Genomic DNA, 16,754 nt, shown 5'->3' on the forward strand with positions numbered 1-16,754 from the left:
TAAAGCATTTAAATACGAAATTTATCAATATGTGGTAACTAACTCATACGCAATCATCATTTTTTCAAGAAAAATGCACGTCTTCTGGTTTCTAATTACATACCACACGCAGAATACTGGTTTTGATTGCAAATACACATTCTTAATTATTTCATTTCATTTCTTTTATTGATCACCCATTTTATCATTTGCAATGATAGTTGTCATATGTTAACACTAAAGCAACTATCGATATATTATAAAAGATTGTTACAGATTTTGAAGTTAAGAAAACATTACACAATTAAATTTTTTGGAGAAAAATAAAAATCAAATACTCTTTGTTTGAATATGACCACTGTTTTATAGGACAGATGTGGTCTCACACGAGCCAAAGTGATAAGCGTCCTAGAAACACAAAAAACAATTTTAACGGCGTCGAGAACGCTGTACAAATGCTGCAGTTTTACAGCTGTCACCGTACAGCTATCTGAAACCAGTAGAATAGATTTACAGCCATGTTAAGGGATTTGTGGCGAGAAATAAAAAGACATTTAAGATGCCGCAGTTACTGGATCTAATGCACGAATCTTTATGACATGTCACTGCTGAACGATGGCGAAATGTAGAACATCACGTCATAAAGGAGGAGAAGGAGGAGGAAAGCTGGACTTTTTTGTGGCTTGGGGTTCTCTTGTTGATCGCCTCGGTATCAGCGTAGCAGTACTGAAATGTACTGCTTTCCTCGGAGTGCTATATGGAAGAGGTTCAGAGATTATCTTCAGTGGCTTCCATGTTTAACTGCATGATGAAATCCCAGCAGTGCGCTTTTACGCTGCCTATAGCTGATGCAGAAAAATTACCCTCTTTAACGTCACGAATTTTTATCTATCTTGTTTTTAGTTACAATACCATGTTACCTGAGACCGAGAGCACGTTTTCCTTCAGATCACCTACGAAGAGTATCGCCTGAGTTTTAATATTATTTCCTTCTGTTCAAAAATTATTGTTCTATGTTCGTCTCTTTTTTGCGACTTTACTACAACTGTTCACATCACTGCAGGTTAGTTGGACCACGTGGCTGGCCAGTGCTTTCCGCGTTAAGTGCGCCGGTAAACCTGTTGTCCGGTATTATCGTTGAGCCGATGTACGCGAAACGCACAGCATAAAACGTATCCTCATTGTCGTACTTGACTGTACTCGAGAAAGATTGGCTTCTCCTCGTGATGACTGGGTGTTGTGTGCTGTTCTTAGGTTAGATAGGTTTAAGTAGTTCTAAGTTCTAGGGGACTGATAACCATAGATGTTAAGTCCCATAGTGCTCAGAGCCATTTGAACCATTTGAAAGATTGGCTTCTGCTCCACCTGGAACGAAATCCAATGCTCCAGCAAACGTGGAAGAATACATAGTGTAATGTTTACATGAGGTTTACTCTTATGATGAACGGAGTATACTACGTTCGACGGTGTCCGACCAATCCCGTTTCAGATGGCTCTGAGCACTATGGGACTTATCTGAGGTCATCAGTGCCCTAGAACTTAGAACTACTTAAACCTAACTAACCTAAGGACATCACACACATCCATGCCCGAGGCAGCATTCAAACCTGCGACCGTAGCAGCAGCGCGGTTCCGGACTGAAACGCCTAGAACCGCTCGGCCACCGCGGCCGGCCAATCCCGTTTCACTGGGATACGTCCGGCAGCCGGCTGTGTGCTGCAGCATGCGGCCCACTCGATCGTGTGCAGTGGACATTTGCCAGTCGCCCTACAAGTCTTGGAATCAGTCGGTCGCGTGAGGCAGTCCAACCAGACGCTTCCAGTGGATGCCCAGCCTTACTCCGATTGTGATCCCTTGACAGCTGATAGTTACCGCGAGATAAAAGCAGCGAATTATTTCACACGAACCTCGTGAGCCTATTGGAACTAGGGCTGTTGAAAAAATATCGATATACGGAAATTTTTACAGAAAATATCGGTATACATCGGCAGCATTTCCTCCCCCTACATGTTGTTGTTGTTGTTGTTGTTGTTGTTGTGGTCTTCAGTCCTGAGACTGGTTTGATGCAGCTCTCCATGCTACTCTATCCTGTGCAAGGTTCTTCATCTCCCAGTACCTACTGCAACCTACATCCTTCTGAATCTGTTTAGTGTATTCATCTCTTGGCCTTCCTCTACGATTTTTACCCTCCACGCTGCCCTCCAGTACTATATTGGTGATCCCTTGATGCCTCAGAACGTGTCCTACCAACCGATCTCTTCTTCTAGTCAAGTTGTGCCACAAGCTCCTCTTCTCCCCAGTTCCATTCAATACCTCCTCATTAGTTATGTGATCTACCCATCTAATCTTCAACATTCTTCTGTAGCACCACATTTCGAAAGCTTCTATTCTCTTTTTGTCTAAACTATTTATCATCCATGTTTCACTTCCATACATGGCTACACTCCATACAAATACTTTCAGAAACGACTTCCTGACACTTAAATCAATGAAATGAAATGATCGTATGGCATTGTTGGCCGGGAGGCCCCATGCGGGGAAGTTCGGCCGCCGTATTGCAAGTCCTTTTTAGTTGACGCCACTTCGGCGACTTGCGAGTCAATGATGATGAAATGATGATGAACACACAACACCCAGTCATCACGAGACAGAGAAAAATCCCTGACCCCGCCGGAAATCGAACCCGGGACCCCGTGCGCGGGAAGCGAGAACGCTACCGCACGACCACGAGCTGCGGACACTTAAATCAATACCCGATGACAACGAATTTCTCTTCTTCAGAAACGCTTTCCTTGCCATTGCCAGTCTCAATTTTATATCCTCTGTACTTCGACCATCATCAGTTATTTTGCTCCCGAAATAGCAAAACTCCTTCCTAATCTAATTCCCTCAGCATCACCCGACTTAATTCGACTACATTCCATTATCCTCGTTTTGCTTTTGTTGATGTTCATCTTATACCCTCCTCTCAAGACACTGTCCATTCCGTTCAACTGCTCTTCCAGTTCCTTTGCTGTCTTATCAATATCAAAATGGCAATATCAGGTGGCAGTATTTTTATTTCCTATTATATTTTCTCACAATTTTTGGTAAATATTTTAAGTTGTTCATTTAAATTGTAGAAGGATATAATTTTACTTTTACTGCGTGAAGGAGTCTTACTACTTTTTAAGCTTTCGTCACGTCCAGTGTTTCTCTTTAACTGTGCGAGACGGGTATATGCGTCACAAAAGAAGTGCAGTTGCACAGGGCGTGGCGGCGTGATTGGAATAACAAGATTTCCTATGCGAAGAATCAGCACGGCATTAGCGTTAAAAAAGTTTCTTAACGCAACTAGTGTGCTATTTCTTCACAACAGCATTGTACATAAAACGGTTGCTGAAAATGATGAACAAAAATCTAAATGACAAGATTGGTCGTTGCGGTGGACGGACACGTGCGAGGGGAAGTGCTGACGTATTCTGCACTCGGCGCTACCAACAGAAACTGCAACGTTTAGCTTCGCCACGCTGTTTTGACACTGCAACTGCTAGGTCGGTGGGGTTGGCAGAAACAAAAAACAGGGAAGTGTTCTGGACAAATCCTGTATGTGACGAAACCGAACGACGGACCAATCGGACGCCTTTTACTGTGCCACTTACATGCAGTTACTATCGGTAGAAAAGCGGTTATCGATAAGCGTGAACGTGCTTCCTTATCTTTTCAATTCTTACTCTAAAGAGGAATAGGCAGGCTGGTAGGTTGTTGATGTACAGAATATTTAATAATAAATCAATACTTAGATATACAGTTCCAAACCCGGCAGTATATTTACAAAGTGGGGCCGATATTTTTACGGGCAGATAGGTCGATATTTTCTCAGTCAATATATTGATTCTACGAGAATCGTTCAATAAGCAATGCCCCACATTTCTTGTCTCAGGACATATTTATAGTTAGGAGCTTGTCCATGTCGTATTTTTCTACCTAGTCTGGGGTACGTTCTAAGGCCGTACTCCGTTGTGGAAGGGCATGTGTTCCCTACTGGTAAAAGCTGTTGTCCTGTAGGCGTAGCCACGTTTTCACTGCTTGAGTGACACTCTCGTCATCTTCAAAAAGGCCTCTCCGTCTGTCTCAAAACGCTCCAACAATTCAGATGAAACGGCCTTTCTTTGAATCTTGTTGTCCGCAGCACATGGTCGTGCGATAGCGTTCTCGCTTCCCACGCCCGGGTTCCCGGGTTCGATTCCCGGCGGGGTCAGGGGTTTTCTCTGCCTCGTGATGACTGGGTGTTGTGTGATGTCCTTAGGTTAGTTAGGTTTAAGTAGTTCTAAGTTCTAGGGGACTGATGACCATAGATGTTATGTCCCATAGTGTTCAGAGCCATTTGAACCATTTTTGAATATTGTTGTCCGCTGTGAGCATTCGTGGAACACCTCTTTGAATATCCGACAGTCTCGATCATTGCAGACGCACTTCGAATGCTGACCGACAACTGTAGAGCCAATTGTCGAGTTCTGATGCGCCGGTCGGCACGAATAATGACATTCGCACGATTCAGCATGTCTGGAGCGGTGGCTGTGACAGGATGTCCCGAGCGTGGCTGATCATGAAGTTCTGTTTCTGCATTTCCTGAGGCTGTAACTTTCTTTACCTATCGCCCAACTGTACTCCTGTGAACTGCAGCATCGCCGTACACTGCACACAAACATTTATGGACGTTCACCACGATTTCTATTTCTGCACACAATAATTCAATAACATCGCGCTAATTGTAACATGAGTCGTATTCAGACGCCATTTTGACGCTGTACTACAGCTCTGCCATCTGCCAGAACGGTTCGAAACTTCACCGGCGCACAGAACAAACATCAAATGTGAAACACCAACAAGGACGTTTGTCTATGTATATTAATGACTGTTTAAAAAAATGTGGGGCATTACTTCGTGATAGACCCTCGTACTTCACGATATATCGAGAGCCGATGATGATATTTTTTTGAAGATCGATATAGCGGATTCCCGATCTTTTTAAAAATATCAACAGACCGAATTTGAAATAAAAGTGTGACTGTCGCTCGACGCGAACGAAGGACGTGCGGATGATTGAGCCAGCAGCCGAATTGTGTCCAGCTGGTGTGTTGTGTGTTTGCGGCGCCGCTTTTTCACGGGCCGGGGTGAGCCGATAGCGCGCGCTGTAAACAGCCGGGTCACCGAGCTGCCCCGGCGGCGCGAGGCAGTCCAGTCTGCCGCAGTAGGAGCACGGCGGCCAAGAAGCGCGTGTTACCAGCAGGCAGCGGCGCATCGCCTCACACCAGAGCACAGGTACCGTGCCGCGTGCTCCACAGGTGCACACCTGTTGCTTTGTTTACAGCCAGCCACTGGTCTGCCTCCCGGCGGTGAGCAGAACAAGTGTCGGCTGCGAGTTTGCCGCGGGCAGCACTGTGGGTTTTAAAGCTGACGTGTTACCTCTTTGCTCCCCTGTGAGATTTAATGGGCTTGAAACTGTACGAAAAACAATCTCAAGAACGCGACTTTTATCTAATCGTGAACCATGAACCAGGTGGCAATATTCGACCTGTGGAAATCTCTAATTCTGTTCGTGTATACTTGAACGGGAAATGTGCTTTTATAGATTCCGCCTCGAGCAGGAGACAATGTTTTTACTTCATGAAAAGAGACACACGCACAGTTCGTGGATTTTTTAGTACCGTCAGTGACTCTCCTATATTTTTCTGTCGAATAATAAGCAATGATTAAGATCCAGCGATCTGACAGGAACGATCATTCCAGGCAAATCATAAACTGTAAAGTACTAAATGTACCTAATTTTATACACGAAGTTCTCGTGTACGCCTTGCAGTCACTTCCTGGACTATTTTTTTTTTTCAATTCTAAATTTTTCATCCGTTTTATGAAAATATTAATAAACACGGTATCTTAAGCATTACTCCGGTTTATTTCTAGTATATTTATGTAAATATCTTTGAGTAAACAACTAGCTGTCAGATTTGAATCTCCACGACTGTCAAAACAATAAAAAAAAACGTATTACACTACACGTGCAACATGAAATTATCCAACAGCTTTAAAACGTTACTGAAAAAATACAGCAACCAACAACTACAGAAGCAATAATAATTTATTGAAAGCTAACGTAGATCCATCTACAAAGACGGAACGTGAGTACAACATCCAATGTAAAAAAGCTTTCTAAATTAGGTATTATGTAAAATATAAATTAATGTGATTGTTTACAGATGTACTGATGAATGCAATAAAGCCGAAGTAAGTTTTCTTACTGAACTAAAATATCAGGAAGCATACAGTGTACCAGTTCTTTGCATAGTTTTCTGTCACGTGGTAACGTTACATTCAACAAAAGACAAAAAATAGAGATTCCTGTTTTATTTGTTTCGTAAACAGAAAAAGGTCTTCTTACAGTATGTTTTAGTCTCCCGTACTCACTTTGAGCCATCTTCAGTGGGATCTATAATGATACAGTTATGATGATGTTGTCTGGTTTGTGAGGCGCACAAAGCACGGTCATCAGCACCCGTACTAAGTCCCAATTTTCACAGTCCAGTTTTTTTTTTTTTTACACAGTCCAATCCAGCCACTGTCACGAATGATGATGATGAAATGATGAGGACAATACAAACAGCCAGTCCCCGGGAAAAGAAAATCCCTAACTAGGCCAGGAATCGAACCCGGGACCTCGGTATCCAGAGGCAGAAACGCTAGTCTCTAGACCACGAACTGCGTGCCTGATGAAACAGTAGTGATAGAATTTTGTTTTGATGTGTATTATTAAAGTGAAAAAAGGCGAAACGCGCATGGGAGAATAAAACACAGTGCAGCAACAGAAGGCATTTTCTATTTACAGAACAAATATTTCTGTGCTTGCTGCGGTGGATGGCCACGCAAACAAACTCGTTTACTGATTTAACGTGACGTAGGCATATCCGAAACAGGATGTAACAGAAGAGATAAAGGAAATTGTGTTTCGTTGTGTAAAACTAATTTAAAATTTTGTTCTTATCCCCAGTAATGTCATCGTTCTGTTTTTCTTAGCTGCGTATAAAACGTCTCGGTCTGCATCGTATGGGTAGTTTCCTGGTCAAAGATGAGCCGCAAATGTCGGCTCCGTCTTTCGTTATCTTTGGCTTCTCTCGTACTCCGATAACCTGCCTGCCACAGCTCTCTCTCTCTCTCTCTCTCTCTCTCTCTCTCTCTCTGCCTGACTGACCAGCGTGTACTTTTCCACAGTGCCTGCAGGCAGTTTTGTACACCAAAGGTTTCACTGGTTCCTCACTGTTTAGTAATAAATTAGCTACGTTGTTATTGTTATAAAACACCGATCTGTTGTTACGAGACTAACTTTCTTGCGAGCCTATCTTAAATGTGGCAGAAATATGGAATAGTGCACCAGTTTCTTGTACCTGTTGACTGGTTGGTGTTTACCACCGAACAACAGTAGCGCATTTTCCTTTTCCGTAGAATATCCTCAATAAGGCAAAACCATAAAGCTGTTACTCAAAGCGGTACGTCGGATAGGCTGTGATTCCATTTAAAAAAGGTTTCAGACAACAGGAAAGCACTCATCTCACTTACATTGAGATGTATGTACTATTAAGAAATGCGTAAAGATCACACAACTGAAAATACAGTACCCCTGTTTAATTTTAAATGAAAAAAACAGTATTTCCTTTTTCCTGTCTGTTAATTTATGTTTCGGTTACGTAAATGCTATATAAAAATAGTTAATTCAAGATTATTTTCGGTTATTTATGGAACTTAACGAATTTCACATAAAAAAGGAAACATTATTCTAATTTCTTGTTAAGTTTATCAATAAAAGGTAAACAAGTAATACTTTCCTTTGTAACGAGTCTGCACCTTAGCAATTTGTATAGGGTATCCCTTCCAATAACCGTCACGCGCATTTTCTCTGGTGTTTTGTGATAGATTTGCAATTTCGTTTTTGCAATGTGTAACTCATCTCGTCCAGTGTCGGCGGGAGGCATAGGTATGTTTCCCGTACACAAACAAAACGATTTTTGAAACGGAATATTACGGCCTCATCCGATAGGCATATAGCGCTCCCATCTAAGTCTAGTGCGATATTTCGATTATCGATATGCTTTAAGAGGGAACGACAGAGTGACGGACGAAAATATTGTTCAAATTCATGATTTTTTTTTCTCCTTACTGGATTGTAGTAGACAAAAGGGGTTTGTTGCAATGAATAAAGGATACAAATTTTTATTGGCATTTTCTGCTGAAAAATATTAATATCTTCACTGTGTGATTCGAATTATTCCGAGGAACTTCTGAAAGGAGGTAGATCGAAGATTGTCGCTGTAACTCGGGTTGTGGTTATCTGAAACATGAAATTAACACGTCTCCCTGACCCTTACAGATGTAATTTTAGTCCAACGAAGGAATTTCCAAAAAAAAAAGCTTTTCTGCCAAATTAAAATATTTGAAATAATGGCCATTTTCGGACGCCTCCTCTTTGGCCCAGAAAAATACTAAATATCAACGTAAAAAATCGGCTACGATGAACTGAAAAGAATTTAATTTGCTTCAAGGGAGACCAAAAATCGTTAAGATTGGATGAAAATTGTACCGTGGGCGACGATAACCATGACGAAAACATGGTTTTGAGATAAACACTTTCAAAGCTTGACAAGTACTAATCACATAAAAAAGGACAATAAAAAAAGGGCTACTAAAGTTAATACAAGACAGACAGACTGAATCTAGCATAGTTGTATACTTGCAGTCACAACTGACGTATCGATGTGATGCCTCAATGCCAAAGACCTTTACAACATCGTTGACTTTGAAACCATCGTGGTAAAACCACCTTAGCCCATAGAGGGCACACTTACATCGTCTGTATAGTTATTTTAAAGCTTTTAATTCATATTTTATACAATATTTAAATAGTTCCATGGTTGTAAAGAGATATTTTATAGATAACTATTTTTACGTTATTATTGTACTTTGTTTTTTTACGTTTTGACGATTATGTGTACCCGTTTTACACTGATTGGTAGAGGGAGAATGAGGTAGGCGGAGCATCTTCGTATTTAAGCGTATGCCGTGTTGACGTGAGGTAGAGGGAGAATGAGGTAGGCGGAGCATCTTCGTATTTAAGCGTATGCCGTGTTGATGTGAGGTAGAGGGAGAATGAGGTAGGCGGAGCATCTTTGTATTTAAGCGTATGCCGTGTTGATGTGAGGTAGAGGGAGAATGAGGTAGGCGGAGCATCTTCGTATTTAAGCGTATGCCGTGTTGACGTGAGGTAGAGGGAGGATGAGGTAGGCGGAGCATCTTCGTATTTAAGCGTATGCCACGTTGACGTGAGGTAGAGGGAGAATGAGGTAGGCGGAGCATCTTCGTATTTAAGCGTATGCCATGTTGACGTGAGGTAGAGGGAGGATGAGGTAGGTGGAGCATCTTCATATTTAAGCGTATGCCCATCACTTGCTGGCACCAGTTGACATCACAGCAGCTGAGAAGAGTGCTCCACCTACCATCTTTGAAGGATGCCATGGGTATACAGGTCTGATTATGGTCATGTGATATGACTGAAACCTGTCACCTATGTTCTTGTAGCATACGTGGTGCGATCAACACTGAATTGTAAAAAAGAAAAATTTTTTTATAAAAAGGGCCAAAGCTTGAAACTTACGGCTATCATCAGTACCTGCCCCATATTAACTATCGCCCCAGCTAGGGCTGCTTTCTGCTATATTGACCTGATAACCCTCATTTTCGTCCTCAAAGCGCTTTTCGTCGCTGTGCTCATCGCCGCTGGTGTCTCTTGTTTTCACAGAATTGACGCATATCACATTTTTGGAACTTATGTTCCAGTGAGACTATTGAAACTTTCGTTCACATTTTGATTAAAACCGACCAAACAATGCTCCAGCAAATTAGGTTTCATCTACATCTGATTACTGTGCTATTCACAATAAAGTGCCTGGCAGACGGTTCAATGAACCACCTTCAAGCTGTCTCTCTACCGTTCCACTCTCGAACGGCGAGCGGGAAAAACGAGCACTTAAATTTTTCTGGGCGAGCCCTGACTTCTCTTGTTTTATCGTTATGATCATTTCTCCCTACGTAGGTGGGCGCGTACAGAATGTTTTCGCAATCGGAGGAGAAAACTGGTGATTGAAATTTCATGAGAAGATCCCATCGCAACGAAAAACGCCTTTGTTTTAATGATTACCTCTCCAATTCACGTATCATGTATGTGACACTATCTCCCCTATTTCGCGATAGTACAAAACGAGCTGCCGTTCTTTGTACTTTTTCGATGTCATCCATCACCCACCTGATGCGGATCCCACACCGCACAGCAATATTCCAGAATAGAGCAGACAATCGTCGTGTAAGCAGTCTCTTTAGTAGATATGTTGCACCTTCTAAGTGTTCTGCCAATGACTCGCATTCTTTTGATTGCTCTACCCACAATATTATCTATGTGATCGTTCCAATTTAGATTATTTGTAATTGTGATCCCTAAGTATTTAGTTGAATTAACAGCCTTCAGATTTTTGTGATTATCGCGTAATCGAAATTTAGCAGATTTCTTTTAATACTCTTGTGAATAACTTCACACTTTTCCTTATTCAAGGTCAACTGCCACTTTTCGCACAATATAGATATCTAAATCATTTTGCAATTCGTTTTGGTCATCTGATGAATTTACAAGACGGTAAATGACAGCATCATCTGGATCAATCTAAGACGGCTACTCAGATTGTCTCCTATGTCGTTAATATAGATCAGGAACAATAGAGGGCCTGTAACATTTCCTTGGGGTACGCCGGATATTACTTCTGTTTTCGTCGATGACTTTCCGTCTATTACTACGAACTGTGACCTTTCTGACAGGAAATCAAGAATCCAGTGGCACAACTGAGGCGATACTCCGTAGGCACGCAGTTTTGTTAGAAGCCGCTTGTGAGGAACGGTGTCGGAAGCCTTCTGGAAATGTAAAAATATGGAAACAATTTGGCATCCCCTGTCGATAGCACTTATTACTTTATGAGTATAAAGAGCTAGTTGTGTTTCACAAGAACGATGTATTCTGAAACCGTGCTGACTATGTGTGAATAAATCGTTTTCTTCGAGGTACTTCTTAATGTTCGAATACAGTATATGTTCCAAAACCCTACTGAAAATCGACGTAAGTGATATAGGCCTGTAATTCAGCGGATTACACCTACTTCCCTTTTTGGGTATTGGTGTGACTTGAGCAATTTTCCAGTCTTTAGGTACGGATCTTTCTGTGATCGTGTGGTTGCATATAATTGCTAAATATGGAGCTATTTTATCAGCATACTCTGAGAGGAACCTGACTGGTATACAGTCTGGACTGGAGGACTTTACTTTATTAAGTCATTTAAGCTGCTTCGTTACTCTGAGGATATCTGCTTCTATGTTTCTCATCTTGGCAGTTGTTCTTGATTGGAAATCAGGGATATTTACTTCGTCTTCTTTTGTGAAGGAGTTTCGGAAAAGCGTGTTTAATAACTCTGCGTTTAGTGGTACTGTCACCAGTGACTTCACCGGAGTTATAGCGCAGTGAAGATATTGATAGCATCTTGCCACTGGTGTGCTTTATGTATGACCAGAATCTCTTTGGGTTTTCTACCAGATTTCGAGCCAGAATTTCGTTGTGCGAATTATTAAAAGCATCTAGCATTGAAGTACGGGCCATCGATATAAATAGGGCTGATGACAATGTATTTACATTCGAATTCCGTAATTTAAAAAAGGATTCGATTTTTCTCGACCGTCACCCTGTCATACCCCCATAACAGGGACAGTAGAACACGGAGAATAGCCGGTGGTGCAACAGCGACAACGCCGCGTTGGCCCGGGCTGCCTGCTACCGCCACGCAGCACCGCTGCTCAGTCGCTGCTGTACTACTGGTTATTCCTCGTGTGTTACTGTCCCTGTTAATGCATGTCTATAATCCAAATATCGCACTAGACTAATCTGGGACCGCTCTGTCGAATGGACACAAACAATCGATTTGATTGTAAGCTTCTCGTCGACACTGTGCGTCGTATGAAATACGTGATGAGTAGTAGTTATTTAGGCTGGTTCCAGATACACACTAGCAAAACTAAATTGCAAAAATCTGCCGAAACACCAGACAAGATGCACCTAACGACTCTTCAGAGATAAACACTGTATACCTTCTGTATCCATGCCAGTAACACGGGTGTAAGTCCATAGACATTGTCCAGTTGTGGGACAATCAGCTGTCACCTCACGATGCCCTAAAAAGCGGAAACCCAATTCATGATAAAATAAATAACTTTTGTGCTGAACAACAGGAAAGTGTTTCGTTTCTATATTCTAATCGTGTTCTGTCAACCACTTACAGAAATTGTGATTAATGTTCTTAAATTGTGTGTACAATGGATGCTCTCAGAAGGACGAACCCCAACATTCATTCAGCCATTCGTATCCTTATCTCAAAGCAGCAGCTACAATTCCTTTCGATAGCTCAGAAACCAGCTTGCATCTAACCAAATGAGGAAACTAAAGTTGACAATCCCAGACGGCAAAATGCTACGCACAAGGACTGAAGAAACTTGCATCGATATTGTGTATGTGCAGATCGATGTGGTGGTTACGAAAAAAGATAACACACTACTTTTTAATTTGAAACCATTAAGAATTTTGTCACTGTTAGCATCGTTTTTATTTTACGTCTGATAGGCCTTTAATTTTGAACGGTGCCACATGTTACAAGAATCTGGTATTCCCTTTGGGAGAGTGAGGTGGTTACTGGACGTTTACAGGAATTTGTTGTGTAGACACTAATACTAGGACCTGACCCCGCTGCCGAATGGATTCAGCGCGCTGTTATGTTAGCTTAGCACCTCGTTAGGTATGGTCCATTTTCGTTCTCACGACAGTGGTGTGACGTAGCGGACTCAACATTTATTATTTATTATTGTCTGTCAAACTGAATGCCGAAAAAATCTTTGCATTTAAGTTACAGTGCTCCACAGAACATATTACAAACAGAAGCGAACCGATTGCACTAAAGGTGCTTTCCTCTTCGGCACCATTGCTTTGAGCAAATCAAGACTGAGGTCGATGCTAAAAAGGATACAGTATTTTACACAAGAGGCAGTAACCACTGGTGTCCAAAATTAAAGCAGCAAACCGCCATTTTCCCGACCACTCTCTAATTCAAGATATAATCATACAAAGTGTCAACAGATGTCCGTAAGATGGTGTTCTGCACGGAGATGGCATTCTGCTCAACGGCCAATCACGCCAATGATGTCGTCATGGCACATATCAAACGGGGTAGTGTTTGCCGGGTAGACCCACATCCACAGTCGCTGTGTCTACAGCCACAGACGGTACAGTGTGACACAGGGAAGACGCCTACTAGACTCTCTGCGGAGGAGGGCCAGAGGAAGAATCGAAGCAGGACATTGGCAAGTTGATGTGGCCCGATGGCTCAATGTGAATTGTTCTGTTGTTTCTCGAATGTGGCGACAGTTTGTAGAGACGGAAACTGTATACTGGAGACGAGGGTAGGACCGACGACGTGTGACATCAGAAATGACTGTTATTTGGCTGTAAGAGTGCAACGGTACCACCTTAGCACTGCACTGCAACTGGCATCTGGCCTTGAAGCACCCATTGGATATGTTGTGTAGAGGCAACGGCGCACAAAAGGCTTCGGCAGAGTGGCCTTTATTGTCAGAAGCCTGCTGTGTGTGTACCGCTGACGCGTCTTTACAGAAGGGAACGTCTAGAGTGGAGTAGTAACCATGTCATCTGGACGTTCGAACAGTGGGCCAATGTTCTTCTCACGGATTGGTCCCGATTTGATCTGGAGAGTGATCCTCGGCGAATTCGCATCTGGAGGGAGCGCGCAATACGATTTTGGGAATCAGACATTGTGGAAATAGACCGATATCGAGGAGCATTCCTAAGGGTGTGGGCGAGGATTGTGTTCACCACTCGAACACCTCTTCATAAAATTATACGGATGAATCGGCAATTGCTATTTTGTCAAAAAATGACGCATTGAGCCTGTGGCTGTGTACAAAATGTGGTATCGATAGCAACGATGCAAGTTATTAAGTTGGCACTACGACAGACACCGACGACAGCGCCCTCTAGCCGGTGCTGTGGAGGTCTACGAGCTCCTCGACAGATTCTGCCCATTTGATGAAGAGCAGACGGCCGGGACACTTCGCACCTCATTGCAAAGTTACGTATTCTCTTTGCTAGAGTAAAGGTGATTTTAATTTATAGTGCAGTACCGACGTGAATTACCTTTTCCTGCTCCTACTCACGCGCCACCTTCTAGGCGGGATACAAAACAAAATATAGACTGACTCTTACACAGAAGATTACACCAACCATCCACTTTTTATAATGCTATTTATTTACTTAAATAGCGCCGTTACCGGTTTCGAAACGATAGGTTCATCTTCAGACGGCTAGTTCACATTTTACATTACATTTGAAGTTTTGTTTCCCCATCTGACGAAACTTGCTTGGATTGCTGATGCCCTACAACCAAAACAAGATGTGAGACAGCGTCTTTTTAATCGTAATTGTGCCTCACAACGAGTTTTAAGTGATGTAAACAAATTATTATTATTAAATGGAAGATGTTCCGTTTACTTACAATGAAGAACCTGTGCCATTGCGTTCCAGTGCACGTTGTTTATCATCTTGCAACATCGAAAACAGTATAATCCACTTTATTGTGTATAGATATGCACATAATGTATCGCATCACTCACACACATAGAAGTTTCATCACATGGGGGTATGCATACAAAGATGGCGATATTACAACCATTACAATTCCAAAGACTTCCACTCTCAGAGATATTTCATTATGTACGTGCATGTGACAGTAGATATTTACAAACTGCTAATGTTACGTTACTTACTATTTACCTTGAAAGAGAACTGAATAAAATTAAGGTAAACAAATAAAGCAATCCGTTATAAAGTTTTACCACAGTGATATTACGTTAATATTATGGTATGCATTGGAACAAAAGTAAATGATAATCGCGAGACGTACACAAGTAAATACTACAAATATGGACATATTATTGCATGCATTGAAAGCATAGTAAATAGGTTGGGATGGATGTGCATATATAAATATTACAAATATTACAAAAGTGGACCTTTTTATTTTTTTAGTTTAAGTTGGAAAGCTGGTGAATGAAATTTTGAAGAAAGGCTGCATTGCCTAACGCGGTTTGTTCATTGAGGAGATTTTGTAGTGATTTACTTTTATGTACATATATTTCAATCTCCTGAAGCAAATTCATAAAGGTACCTCTCTAAGCTATTTCGCCCCGTACACGTGGGGCTATTTCGCCCAGTCAGATTATTAGTTTTACTAATGCTTTGCTGCGAAATTCCAGAGAACATGTTTTCTTGGTTGCTTTGATGGTCCGTATATACAAAAGAAAAAACCAAGTGCTTCTTGGTCCGAGGAAGATACGGAACAAGCTGTAACAAGCATTACGGGAGCTACTCTGGATAAAGTTACGCAAAATGCTGCGTGGTTTCACGAAGTGTGTGTCAGTGCAAAAAGGACGAAAAATGTTTACTGGTGGTGAATGCTTGTGATTTCGACACTGAAATACACTGAGCGGAATAGTCTCTTCACTGGGTGGAATAAATGGTTGGTTCAAATGGCTCTGAGCACTATGGGACTTAACATCTTAGGTCATCAGTCCCCTAGAACTTAGAACTACTTAAACCTAACCAACCCAAGGACATCACACACATCTATGCCCGAGGCAGGATTCGAACCTGCGACCGTAGCAGTCTCGCGGTTCCGGACTGCAGCGCCTAGAACCGCACGGCCACCGCGGCCGGGTGGGTGGAATAGCTCCACCATTTTTATATAGTGTGATTTCTGCCTTCTACATATGCTTCTTTAGTACTTTTTTCGTGTAAAGGAATTTCGACCTTTTATATACTGGATTGTATGTACAATCAACATACCATAACATTATTACAATCACAGATATGGAATTTCCACCCTCTATATGCTGGAATATATGTACAATCGATATACCATAATATTATTACATTCAAGATATTTTAAAATATTTCATGCTATATTGTACAGAGCTTACAGATGAAATGGACGGAATAGCCCCGCTGTACCCTATAAAATGGAGACTGGCAATAGCAAGAAAAGCGTTTCTGAAAAAGAGAAATTTGCTATAATCGAATGAAGACTTAAGTGTTAAAAATTCTTTTCTGGAAGTATTTGTAGAGAGTATAGCCATGTATAGAAGTGGAACATGGGCGAAAAACTTTAGACAACATGAGAATAAAGGATTCTGAAATGTGCTGCTACAGAAGAATGCTGAAGATTAGATAGATAGATCGCATAACGAGCGAGGAGATGCTAAACAGAATTGGGAAGAAAAGAAATTTTTGCAGCAACTTGACTAGAAGAAGGGACAGGTTGTTAGGACAGATTCCGAGACATCGAGGGATTAGCAATTTAGTATTGGCGGGACGTGTGGGGGATACAAATCTTAAAGGAAGACCAAGAGATGAATACAGTAAACAGTTTCGGAAGGATGCACATGGATAGGCAAAATAACGTGAACATCTGTACTTACTTGGGAATAGTTTATTAATAAGGGGTTGGTCTACCATTTGCCCGTAATACAGCTGCGATCCTTCTTAGAATGCTGGCATACGAGGTGTGGCTAGAAAAAAACCGGACTAGTACTGG

General features: G+C 41.8%; 1 protein-coding gene across 8 annotated transcripts in view; it reads left to right on the forward strand.

Annotated features, from left to right (window-relative positions):
* Positions 1-16,754, forward strand: part of LOC126259903 (adipokinetic hormone/corazonin-related peptide receptor variant I) — a 1,084,372-nt gene that overhangs the window by 666,798 nt on the left and 400,820 nt on the right. The window contains exon 1 of one of the 8 annotated variants that reach the window (XM_049956986.1): positions 5,211-5,283. The exons of the other annotated variants lie outside the window; for them this stretch is intronic. The gene's annotated coding sequence lies outside the window, so the exon portion shown is untranslated. Of the gene's footprint in view, positions 1-5,210; positions 5,284-16,754 lie in introns of those variants that run through there. 8 annotated transcript variants of the gene reach the window in all.

The sequence above is a fragment of the Schistocerca nitens genome, chromosome 5, assembly GCF_023898315.1.
Source record: "Schistocerca nitens isolate TAMUIC-IGC-003100 chromosome 5, iqSchNite1.1, whole genome shotgun sequence".
Classification (NCBI taxonomy): Eukaryota; Metazoa; Arthropoda; class Insecta; order Orthoptera; family Acrididae; genus Schistocerca; species Schistocerca nitens.